At 43.2% G+C, this 12,050-nt stretch overlaps 1 protein-coding gene across 2 annotated transcripts in view; it reads left to right on the plus strand.

The window, feature by feature from the left end:
* Positions 1-948: 948 nt before the first annotated feature.
* The window catches only part of ACOT11 (acyl-CoA thioesterase 11), a 59,348-nt gene continuing 48,246 nt past the window's right edge, over positions 949-12,050 (plus strand). Inside the window, exon 1 of one of the 2 annotated variants that reach the window (XM_081915798.1) lies at positions 949-1,182. The gene's annotated coding sequence lies outside the window, so the exon portion shown is untranslated. The remainder of the gene's footprint in view (positions 1,183-12,050) is intronic. The other variant, XM_081915799.1, reaches the window with a different exon arrangement.

Below are 12,050 nucleotides of genomic sequence, written 5' to 3' on the forward strand. Positions count from 1 at the left end.
GAAGCACAAAAATGATACATCATTAATATTCACCTCCCACGGCGGCAGCCAATCGGCTGCCACAAAGGGCGGGCCCTCACAGGTTCACTTAAGGTCGGGGCAGCCCGGGGCTCGCCCCTTTCGTTCCCCCAGCAGCAGCGGTTTGGAGGTCTTGGGCCCCCCCAATATTTTCTATAAGTCGGTATGGGCCCCCCCAATATTTTTTATAAGTCGGCGCCCCTGCTTATTGGCCATATTGTCCAACTACGCCCCCTCCTATATTTATGACTTAGGAATATTTTGTAAGGCTGAAATACTGAGATTTGTAATAGAAAATAAACTTTAAATTGACTTAAAAATTTTCACACCGACAATTTGGCTTCCAGACAGTCACTGGCAAATTCAGGCTGTGTGTTAAATCTCATCTGGAGCTGTTGCAAAACAAACACCAAAGAAACGGACTTTATGTGATAAGGAAAATGACAGGGACATGCACTGGAAAGTATTGACGCAACCTTAAGATCCACACCGTGCATTTAAGGCACATCCAACTCGCCTTTAAAGCCTGTGAGTTGCCCCAAAGGATTGTGGGAACTGTATTTTGTTCAGGGTACTGGGAATTGTAGGTCTGCGAGGGGGAAGCCACAGTTCCCAGGATTATTTGGGGGGAAGTCGTGTGCTTTAAATGTGTGGTGAATGTACTTTGAATATGATGGGTGTTCGTTAAAGGGGCCTTCTGGAAGAATCAGAATCAAGGCTCCTCTGCTTCTTTGTTTATTGCCTACAGATTACCGTAGTAAGGAGTAGTATGTAGACAATGATTGAGGTTCTTGAAAATTATAGAGAAATTTCTGTTACTTTAAAAGGAATGGGAGAGGGGATTGATGAAAGTTGGCTAACGATGAACAGTTCTACAAAGTTCCACCTTAAGAAAACTTCAAAAGACTTTTTTTTTTTTACGGAAGTTGAGGGTTTACCACTCCCCAGTGATCCGAAGGAAAGCCCTGGCAGTGGCTCTGCCTGGAAAGCCCTAAGGACTCACACAGAGAGAATAAAAAGCATGGGGCAGAAAAGTCCGGCGTGCAGGTGGCCTGGGGTTCCTCCTTCACTGTGAGTCGCAGCCTGAACTGAGATCGCTCAGTGCAAGTGCCTGTCTGCTTCACAGGAACAATCTTTGGCAGTTTTCAGCTTCCTCTGGCGAAGGTGAGAGGGGCAGAGGAGGTTGGGAGAGACCTAGCCACGGCTAAGAGTTTTCCTGGGGTGTGAGAAACGTTATTATTTTGGGGTAAAAATAATAATAAAGAGTGGAGGAAAGGACTTCTCGAACCAGTGAACTCCTGATCTTGGGGAGGGCTGCTAAAGCGGTGTGTGTTTAGCGCTATATACCTCTGCACTGATGAAGCTGCCTTTAGGCGGAACTTGAAGCAAACTTCTTTATCGGTGCGCAGTTCTGATAAAAACAGCAACACTTCTGTGTTTAAGAGGAAAATGCACACTTTATTTCTGAAGGTTCCTGATGGAGCAGTGGACCGTCTTATTTCTCTTCCATGACATGGCATTTATCAGATAAAGGAAGAGGACATCTACAGACTTCGCTTTTTCAGCAATAGTTTCCAAACTCCCTGACAGTCCCACAAGTAGAAATCTGTGGCCTTTTTCAGGATTCCTACCTCCACTTTGCAAGTTACCCTCTCATGCTAAATTTTCTCATATGGATGACAGGATGGTTCTTCAGGTAGCTGGGGTTAGACTTCAGAATCTCTGTTAAGTATATAATCTCCAAGGTGAATGAGGCTTGGAACTTTTACCAGCTTGTTTGTTTGGTGTAGAGAATTACTGCTAAGTTGGTTCTGGACCCAAAAAAAGAGTCTAAAATGTGCCTTTCACTTTCCTCACCAAAAGCTGGTCCAAAGTTTCCACGCTCCACACTTTCTAAACATGGCTGAGTCACAATGGAAACTGCTGATAGACCTGACGCTTCTGTAGGAGACTGTGTTTTTCATGCAATGAGTTGCTACTCATTGAGCAGAAATAGAGCTAAGCTGGGAACAGAACTTTCCCAGCATTTGAAGAGCAATATTTAAACACTTGTTGCTTGCGGTTTCCATCTGTGGAAGTTGCAAGAATATCATGGAATTCTGTCCCAGAAAGATGCCTGGCTTCGCTGCAGTAAATGTGCTCTAAACTGTCCATTTGGAATGGTCCTTGTGGGTCAGGAATGGCATGACCAAATGCTCTCCATAGATTATTCCCCATGACTAGGTGGAGATTTATTTGGCGCTTGGGATGCACTAACTCGGTGCCAATAATTTCTGGGAGTGACACTCAGTTATTTTCCCTTTTTCCCTTTTCCCTTTCCCTTTTGCCTTGTTTGCTGCATTGGCAGACATGAATGGAAGACAGTGTGTCCAGTGTGGACATACGTAAAGCAACACAATCATACACTGACCCTTATCCAGAAGGAAGTGTCTCACATGTACCTAGCTAGGTGTTAGTGCCCTTGCCTTTCTAGATATGAGGTTACTCTATGGCTTGCATAGCTCTCGGGCCACCGCTGCCTCCTCTTCTCTGCTGCTGCTCCTTCTTGCAGCTATAGTCCCTCTAGTGATGAATAAGGAGATGGAGCAGCATCTAGCACAGAGGGCAACTTAAGGGGCAGCTGGGAGGAAGAGGAAGGTTTGCTGAGAACAAAATCTGAACCTGCCACTGTCCTATCTCACCAACATTATTATTTTATATTTAATCTTCACAGATTTTTTTTTTCTGCTGCCAGGCTTACAGAGATTCGTTTTAAACTGTTGACTGGTGATTTGTGATTCCGGTTTATTTTGTCTGTTATTTTATTGTATAGATTTTTTTGTACACAGCTTTGATATTTTAATGAAATTGTGTTATTTAAGTATTTTATAAATAAATAAATGATTAGGCAAGCCGCAGTTTGACTTAGCATGTTGTCTGAACACAGGCTCATAGTTTAGCTCCCTCTACACTAACCACAAGCTTTAGCCAAGGTATGTCCTGTGGTTTATGGTTCCTTTATGCAAGGACTCTCCTGTCCCTGAGCCACACATCCATATACACTCCTCTTGTTTCACTAGTTATTTATAAAGTGCATGACAGGGACTTTGAACCTCCTTGAATGACTTTTGAATGACTTTTCTGTTTACTTTCTCAAGCATGTTATTGCTGTTGTAGTGAGATGGGAAACTGGCCCGAACGATCTCTCAACGTCTTCCCCGTCCCAACCCTGTGACTCTGGCTGTTAAAAAAGAGATTGCCACAGAGGGCAAACCAATTAGGCAAGTTTAGTTGGCCAGTTTCTGTCTACAGGGAGGATGGACCTTGAGGGATCTGAATAGCTGACCTTTGCCAAGTATTCTTTCTTGAAGAAGGCAGCTGGAGGCGGTGTCAGACAGGTTCTTGTGTGTGCATGCACATGAGAACAGTAGACCAGTCATCTTTAGAAATAAATGGGCTGGAAAAAGTGTGTCTGTTTTAGAGCCTGTAAGTCAGCAGCATTGTCGTGGAGATTGGCTGTTCCCCATGCTGAAAATCTGAGGGAGAGAAGTAAATTTACAATATCTTTAGGAGTTATGCTGTATCTTTCCCAATGCTCAATCTCACTCAATCTCTCTCTCTCTCTCTCTCTCTCTCTCTCTCTCTCTCTCTCTCTCTCTCTCTCTCTTTGTGTGTGTCTGGGTGTGTGTGTGTGTTTGAGAGAGAGAGAGAATAAATAAAAATAATACAGAATGGTATAAGCTTTTGGTGACCTCATTTCACCTCTGGAATGTAATACTCTCTGTGTACACACAGGAACCTCCCCCACAAAAAAACCAGAATCCTGCAATTGTTGTTTACTCCTCATTGAGCTACAGTTCAAAGCACGCTTCACAAACTACAGTTTCCAAATTTCTTTTTTGGAGCGGCTGCTTTAAGTGAGTGTATGTTGTGCATAAAGTAGTTACACATTTTCTGAGTCACCAACGGGCATCCTTTGGGGAAATGGAAGAAAAAGAGTAGAGTGGAGTGAGAAAATGTATGTAGCTGGTGGGTTTGGGAGGAATTTAGCAGGAAAGGTGAGTTGTGGGGGCTGCAATTTTCAGCTAGGCCCAAAGAATATTTGCATAATCTTGCACAGGCCATTCATATTTGGATGTTTATGCAGAGAAGTAGGATTTTGTAATATGTATTTTAGTTCACAAATTTATTCCACACCTTTCCAAACTGTTCAAGGTGACATAATGATGTGTTCATCTGTGAAGCAAACACAAGTTTGGGATTTCCCTTCACCTTAATAACTTATATAGACATTTTTTGAAATTATGTGAACAGAAAATTACATAAACCCGCTCTGTGCCATGGAGTTCCTAGTTCCTTGTCTCTGGCTGCCTCATTGTTGGAAAAGTCCTGCCTTTGTTGTGCTTTCAAAGTTGGGGGTACTTTGGGAGGTAATATGTCATTGTCCCTCAACAAGCTGATGGAATTTTTCAAACTAGGTCAGGCTAATGCAGATTTGCTTGTTACTATGGATATTGCTTAATTATACACCAATAATCCCCCATGAGAATCTCACGATTGCTGCTCATCTTTCTGTTTTTAAATATTCCCAGAATGTGTAAAAGAAGCTCTGATGGTTGAAAACTGGGAATATATGAGCTGAAGCAACTGAGAATCTAGGTTAAGATAAAAGGTGGGGAAGCAGCTGTCTCTGAAGTGTCGAGGAATGGTGTTGCTTGTGCTATTTTAAACCTCCCCCAGGTCCCCATCCAGGCCACAGGTGGAGAACTGGTGGTACTGCAGATGTTGTTGGCCTACAACTCCCATCGTTCCTGATCATGGAAGCTGGAGCCCAACAATATACGGAGGACCACAGGTTCCTGTCCCTGGTCCTGGTCTGGGCCAGTCTTCCCCAGCCTGGTGTCCTCAAGATGTTTTGGGCTACTAATCCAAAGGGCTGGTTATAGTCCAACAACATATGAAGGGTTGGAGAAGGCTGATACCCTACTGCAGTGAAGGACCATCCACCCAGAGACCCTCTAAGCAATTCAGATATGTGTGGCTCCACATAGGTACACCACGAAGGTGCTTACAAAACAAGTAAGGTTTGCACAAAGAAGGCAAGTTACATGCTGCCTGGTGAGGTAGAAAAAAATGGCAAGTACAGTTTAGGGTTAGGATACCTAAGGAACTACTGGCTCCCAAATGAATCTGCCTGCAGGTGGAGATCTATCTTAGAGGACCTTCCTTGGATCCCCTTGCCTTTTGTGATGGTGAGGGGACCTGCTCTTTTCAGGAGTGTGTGTTTGCCTGGACCTTTTAGATTCTATTTTAGTGAGTGTCTTACTTTGCTTTCTAAATATTGCAGCTCTGTCTTATTGTTTTGAGTGCTTGTTGTTGCTTGTTAATTTGTGAGATGCTGCAAGAACTCTTCAGGGTTTATGAACAGTGTGGAAATATATAACAGTGATCATCCTGGACTCTTTTCTGACCCAAACAATGTTAGTTAGATGCTGAGTAGAACTCCTTCCATTGACTGGGTGAACGTGGTCCCATCTCTATGCTGTCCAACATATTGTACCTGCCTGTGGCAATTAATTGCCTCTAGAGAAAGTGGGGTATCTGTTACATACAAGGCCCACCCTATCTCACTGTCAGGTATAAAAATTTCCCATTCTGCATAAGGATTCCCTGCACCTGCAATTTCTAACTGGCATAAGTGCAATAATTTCATTTGGACTTGGCTCTTTGATTCTGCGTTAGCTGACATTCTCTATCGCTTCACCTTAGCTGACATCCTCTATCGTTGTGAAAAGGTGTGAATTGCTATATCAGTGGGAAATTTAATTGCCTTGCCGGATGCCACAGTGGATGTGTGGTGGGGTAGACTGGTTGAATGTTTTGTTCATCTCCTTATGTTTCGTATGTCTTGAGACCTGGAGATTCAGTTGCTGCAAAGGAGAAGTTGGGAGCTAGTGAGGATGAAAGTTGATCATTCACTCTGCGTTCTGCTTCTCCTGTTTGCTGGTAATTCTTTGCAGATGCATACCTAGGAGTTGGTGACAACCCCCCCCCCCCCCGTAACTATCAGACTATCTATGGGGCATATGACATAAAAGGCCAAAAGGTAAGTATGTCTCAAAACCAGGCCTGAAAACAACTTGAATTAAATATAGTCAGTTTCATCCAAGGGTGAATAGAGTTGTCCAGCCACTATTCCTCTGCAACTGACATTCAACATTTCATGGCTGCTGATCATACCATTGGATGTGGTGTTTTTCTTTCCCCGCCCCCTGCCCTCTAGCTTAGGTTGTATGTTGTTTGTATTTCTGTATACATCAAGGTTTCCTTGAGATGCAAATACACTCCCCTTTACTCGTGTCTGTAATCCCATTTTGACCTTATTTCTGTCTGCAGCCAGCACTTGATGTTATTAGGAGGAGCTTTAATGTTATTTAAAAAGTCTCTTCCAGCCATGTAACTTCTTTTTAAAAAAGAGCTCCTTGCTACATGCATTCAGAGATGGTACAGTCTTATAAAGGATGGCACTCTGCGGCTTGTGTGTGACCTCGTTGCCAGTCAATATGACTGCTAGCTTCGTGTAGCATTGCTTGTCATAGTGATTTGGCATGAATCTGGTAAATGACAGATAATTTCCTGAGAAATTTGGACCACTTAAATCATAACTTCCCAATAGTGTGTCCTTCAAATAACTTAAAACTACTCATTGTTGATTGGATACTTGTAAACAATGAGAATGCATACTGTTTACAAGTGAAATGAACTTCATGCTTGACTTGTGACACTGAACTGAATGATCAGGCCAACTTTTCTACTTTTTTTATATAAAAAAATCCTGCCCCCACAATACATATATCCTGCTCTTCTTAATTACCTCCATGACTGGTGCAATATTCAGCTTGAAGGCTTATATCCAAAATATAATGCAAACAGTTCTTCTTTTTTGCAAGAACTAGGTCACCCAAGGGGTGACAATGTAAGAGCGCCATCACCTAGGTAATGTATCTTGTTGCCATGGTGACCCTAAAGGCTGCATCAGTCAACAGCTTTCAAAATTTTGACAGCTGACTGAGACTGAAGGTTTTAATGAGGACAGACACTTGGTTAGTTTCAATAGCCAAGTACTCTAAAAATATTCTTCCACCTTGTTAATGTTTCTAGAATGTAAATTAATAATTTAGGTCTCCCTCTGTGCAGTTCCTGACACTCCAAAGCAAGATTGTTGAAGGATAATAATGTTAGGCTGGTTCTCCCATTTGATATGGATTCCGCTGGTCATGAAACCCCTGAGGTCATAATGTGGTATTTGCTGGTCCTTTTGTCATATTCCTAGGATAACTATTGTGCTGGTACAGAAAGACCTCTGTCTCTTCATTGCTTTCTCAGATGGATAACGCAGATGTGAATATCTTGTAATACTTGCGGAGGGTAGTTAACACCATAATTTTCATAATGGTGGTCTTAATTGCAGATTATTTGTCTTTGCTATTGTGTCTTTATATTAATTGTTACTACACTGTAGCATCTCTCAAGCAGTGTGTTTTCCTGTTGTTGCTTTTAAATGTTTGGACCACATCTGTAAATCTGAGTGGCCTGCTGTCCTCTCCTAAGAACAAGTATATCCATTAAAAAGGGTTATTGACCAATTTACATTTTTCTACTGTCTAACTTTTAATTGAGTTTCATCGGTTAAAGCAATGTTATATTCCAATATTAGTAATTCTGAGCCCATCCACAATTCTGTTTGTCTCATGATTTCAAGTGATTTCAAGTCAGGGTTCCAATAGGGGGTATTTTGTCCCTCCACTTTCCACAGGAAAACTACTGTTTACTGCTGAATTGGAACAAACATCAATTGGGTTTTCTGTGGCTTGACATTTGTTCCGATTCAGCTGTAAATAACGTGCTTTCCCAGAGAAGGCGCAGGACAACAACCACAACAAAATCAACCCTCTCGTAGCCGTGACTTGGAATCAAGGGACAAACAGGACCGTGGATGGACCCACAATTGAGGCGATTTAAGCCAGCATTAGTTCTGTTTGCTAATTACCATAATGCATGAAAAACACACATTGTTTAAACCCATGGTCTAAATCCATCAAAGGGAGATGTACAGAAGTCTGTTAACAATGAAAATTGGCACTGAGTACTTACAATGAACAGATACTGCTGATTTAACACATGTCATGAACATTGATTTTCTAAATGATTTTTTTCAGCCCTAATTTTCCTATCTCAAGGAACTTTTTGTTGTTGCAGATAGTTCCCAGTCATTATCAATAACCACCTATACTCCTACCCCTATTTCCCTTTTTATGTGTTAATTTTCAAGAAGGGTGCTCTCACAATCAAGGAGCTGTGCGGTCACATTGTTGGCCCTGCCTCCAGGGTTTCATGGTTTTCTTTGTCTGGATCTTATTTGCGGCCAGTGCTTTTTTTTCGGGGGGAATGCAGGGGTATGCATACCTCTGAACATTTTGTGAATCTTTGTACTTTTGTCCATTTACTGTATTTATTTTTCCCAATTTGAACTATACAATGGTGCTTCTCTTGAGTCAAAGTGAAAGTACCCCTAAACATTTTTTAAAGAAAAAAGCACTGTCTGCGGCAGTCTGCAGAGGCAAAGCCTGTGCCCATAGACCTCATTTGAAACCTTGGTCATGCTGGCCCTGGATAAGGTGACAGGTACAGATGTGTATATGTGTCGGTTCCCCCTGCAGATGTCCATTTCTAATACACAGATAGGCTGGTTGGTCTATGAGGGCAACTGGAGCAACATCCCACAGCCTCAGCCAAGCCTCACCCACTTGTTGTGCTGTTTACAACCAGTCCAAGGGATGACCCAACCTGCCAGCTTCCTCCTCCTTAGTCCCAGTGTTGCTGTTATAGAACTCAGAAGGGAGGAGTATGAGGACAAAACAGAATTAGTTGGCTCTGGCCGCCATTGGCTTTGGCTCCCTGCTGTCTGCCAATCCAAATGGGCACCAGCCACTACTGGGAAACAAGGCCAGGGGTGGCCCCCAGTGCCCCTTGATCATGGGGAAAGCCCTTCATGTGAGTTAACATGTGAACGTGGCACACACCTATTATCCTCTTCTGTGCTTCTGAAAGTGGTGAATTCTCCACAACTCCTGCTTTTCAGAATATTAGTATAAGAGAGAAACCAGGCAAACGTTACACAGTTCTAACCATAATAGAACGACCCGTCTTGGATAATGTCTTAATAGGGAATTGTACATTGTGTAACTCCTAGCCATATAATGGTTTTCCTCCAGCTAGTGTGCTTGCTATGTCGGCAAGTGGTTTTCGGTAAAACTGCACAGCCAGGAAAGTTGCTTTCATCATGTCCCAGAACTAAAAACTGGGATGCAACAAGTCTTTGTGGAAAGCAAAACTTGTGTGTGTGTGTGAGAGAGAGAGGGGGGGGGGAGTGTGTAGCTCAACAAGCAGCATGGAGAAGCAGCACACAGAGAAGATGGTTTAATGAGGCATGTTTAGTACGAAAGCTTTGGAAAGCACAATGGTCAGAGTTTGAATTTGTGTGTGCGCGATACAAATGCCGAGTGCTTGGATTACTCCGTCAGTAAGCTGTAAACACAAAAAGCAGCCTGTTCAACAAGTCACTGAAATAGAAATGCTGGCCTTTGTGGAATCACATATGTATGTTCCTTGAAGCACAACTGCTGTTTGCTTTGCAGCCAGTGCCAAAAGCTGCCAGCCTGCAGCCAGGAAAGCGGTGGTGGTGGGGTGGGGTGGGGGGGGGAGTAAAAGCCTTCAACAGCTGTGTATGACTAGGGCTCCTGTTTCCCATTCTGTCTGCCATTTTTTAATGCTGTTGTTTAAACCTTCTCTTTGAGCCCTCCTGAGGTTGACAGCTATGAGGCTGATCCTGTGATTAGATTAAAGTTAGAAGTAGCTCTTGGTACCTTTCTTGCACGATAGAGGTGTATTTAATTTACTGCATTTATGCACAGTCCATAGGTCCATATTCAAGGCTACAGTTCTGTTGTGCTCATATTTAGTGCTTTTTAAGAGGGGAAAAGGTGCCAGTACTCACCATGAAGTTGTTATAGTAAGTGCTACACTTTTAACATTTGGGGAGGAAATGGTGCCGGAACTCTGGACCCTTGAGTATCTCCAGAAAAAAACACTGCCATATTGCATTTTTCCAGCTCTGGAAGTGCTATATTTTGCAGTGTGTGTGTGCAATTTTTCACACAAGTTGCACATTAATTGCCATTATGATCACCATGTGTCAGGAGGACCACCAGCTGGTAAAGTAATTTGTGTAAAGCAGTCGGTGATGAGTGATCCAAAGCAGTTAGGGGTTATGCCTGTTGTTGCAGCCACAATGTAGAATGAGCCTTCTGGCGAACACCAGCAATGCTGTCCCCACCTCCTACAGCAGCAGGGTCTGCTATTTTGTTGGGCATTTTTAGTTTGATGTTCATTAGCTTTGTAGTCAATTGGTTCTAAAAATAGTCCAGAGCTTGTACCTGTCTTTGCATGAGGAGGCTTAATCTTGCGCCAGCCTGGTCTTCTCGGTCGAGAAGAGTGAGGAGGTCAGACTTGCAGGGACAAGTAAAAATGCCCTTGGCTCTCCTGAGAACCACTGGGATTACAAGCTTGAATTCTTGCCTTGCCTATTGTACAGGCATTGCCTCGGTGCACTGAATAGCAGGCAAAAGATGCTCAATTTTGGCCACTTGCTACAATAACTGATGAGGATCCGTTTGCTAAAAACCCCAGTTCAAAAAGCCCCAGTAACTTGAACTTGAAAAGGGACTTGTAGAAGTATGGTGCAAAAGCTAAAGCGCAAGTGGTGCATGCATCATGTAAGCTGAAGCCACCCACCATCTCTGACCTCCTTGTGCTCAGAGTGATGCTAGCTGCTTCCACAGCTTGGTTGCTGTGGTTCAAAATGTATGCTAGTGACTGCTTTGGTAAATGGCTTTCACGGCCTCCCCCCCCCTCTCCCCCAGTTTAATGTGGTTTCTGTGGACCAATGACTGTTTGCCCCTCTGCTCTCCAGATTGGTAATTTGCACGTGCCATTTGAGTTTACAAATTGCTGAGTGGCAAAAAGGCACATGTAAGAAAGGCTCTTCAGGTGGCAATTTTCTGTACCCACCAGATTTCTGAGCATAGGCTGTTGTTATGTAATGTATATATTGCTAAATGCCAAAATAGGCTTCTAAGCGGATGGAGAAATAGAGCGAGCATTTTTACCTTAAGGAAAAGTTGCAGTTCTATCAAGATACTATTACATGCTGCCTGCTATTGTTCTCTCATAACAAACAGTAATTAAAAACAATCTCTCATGCTAGCTACCACACCCTTCTCCTTCTTAGTGCAAGGAATGCTCTGAGGCATGACTTTCAAGGAAACAGAGCGTGCTTGAACTACCCTTCAAGGCTACCCTAGTAGACCAATACGGTGAATGCTGGTGAGCCGTCATAATAACAGACGGAGTAGGAGTCTTCCACACTGGGCTGACTTTTCAGCAGTTTGATCAGTCACATGGTTTTTCTGTTTAGATGCGCATAGGAGGGATCTCTTTGCCATAACTATACTTTTGAATTCAGATTGGCTGAACGCTGCAGAGACCTTATTGGCCAGATAACAGTAGGTGGAACAAAATGTTTGCAGAGCTTCTCCAAATATAATTAGAAGTGTAAAATGTGTATGGGACAAGGAAGGAGCATGATGCTTTGAACTCTTAGGGGCACAGCAGCAGCAGCAACAACAACAACAGCAAAAACAACAACAACAACAACAACAACAGCCTTTGCTTGACATTCTCCTTGGGCAGGCTGTGACCCAGCACCCCTTGTGGGTCACACTGCATAGGGCTACCTCTGAAGATGGGAAACTGCAGCTAGTGCAGAATTTAGGGGCTGGAAGGTTGTTGGCTGGAAGTAGGTTTGATTGTATCCATCTCTTCCATGCTGCCCACTATTGCTGTATAATTTCTGGCCTACAAATCAGCTGATGCGTGATGGCCCCATTAGAAACAACCGGGGGGGTGGGGGGTGGGAGATGGCCATGCATAAC

Source organism: Podarcis melisellensis (assembly GCF_964234715.1).
Source record: "Podarcis melisellensis genome assembly, chromosome: 6".
Taxonomy (NCBI): domain Eukaryota; kingdom Metazoa; phylum Chordata; class Lepidosauria; order Squamata; family Lacertidae; genus Podarcis; species Podarcis melisellensis.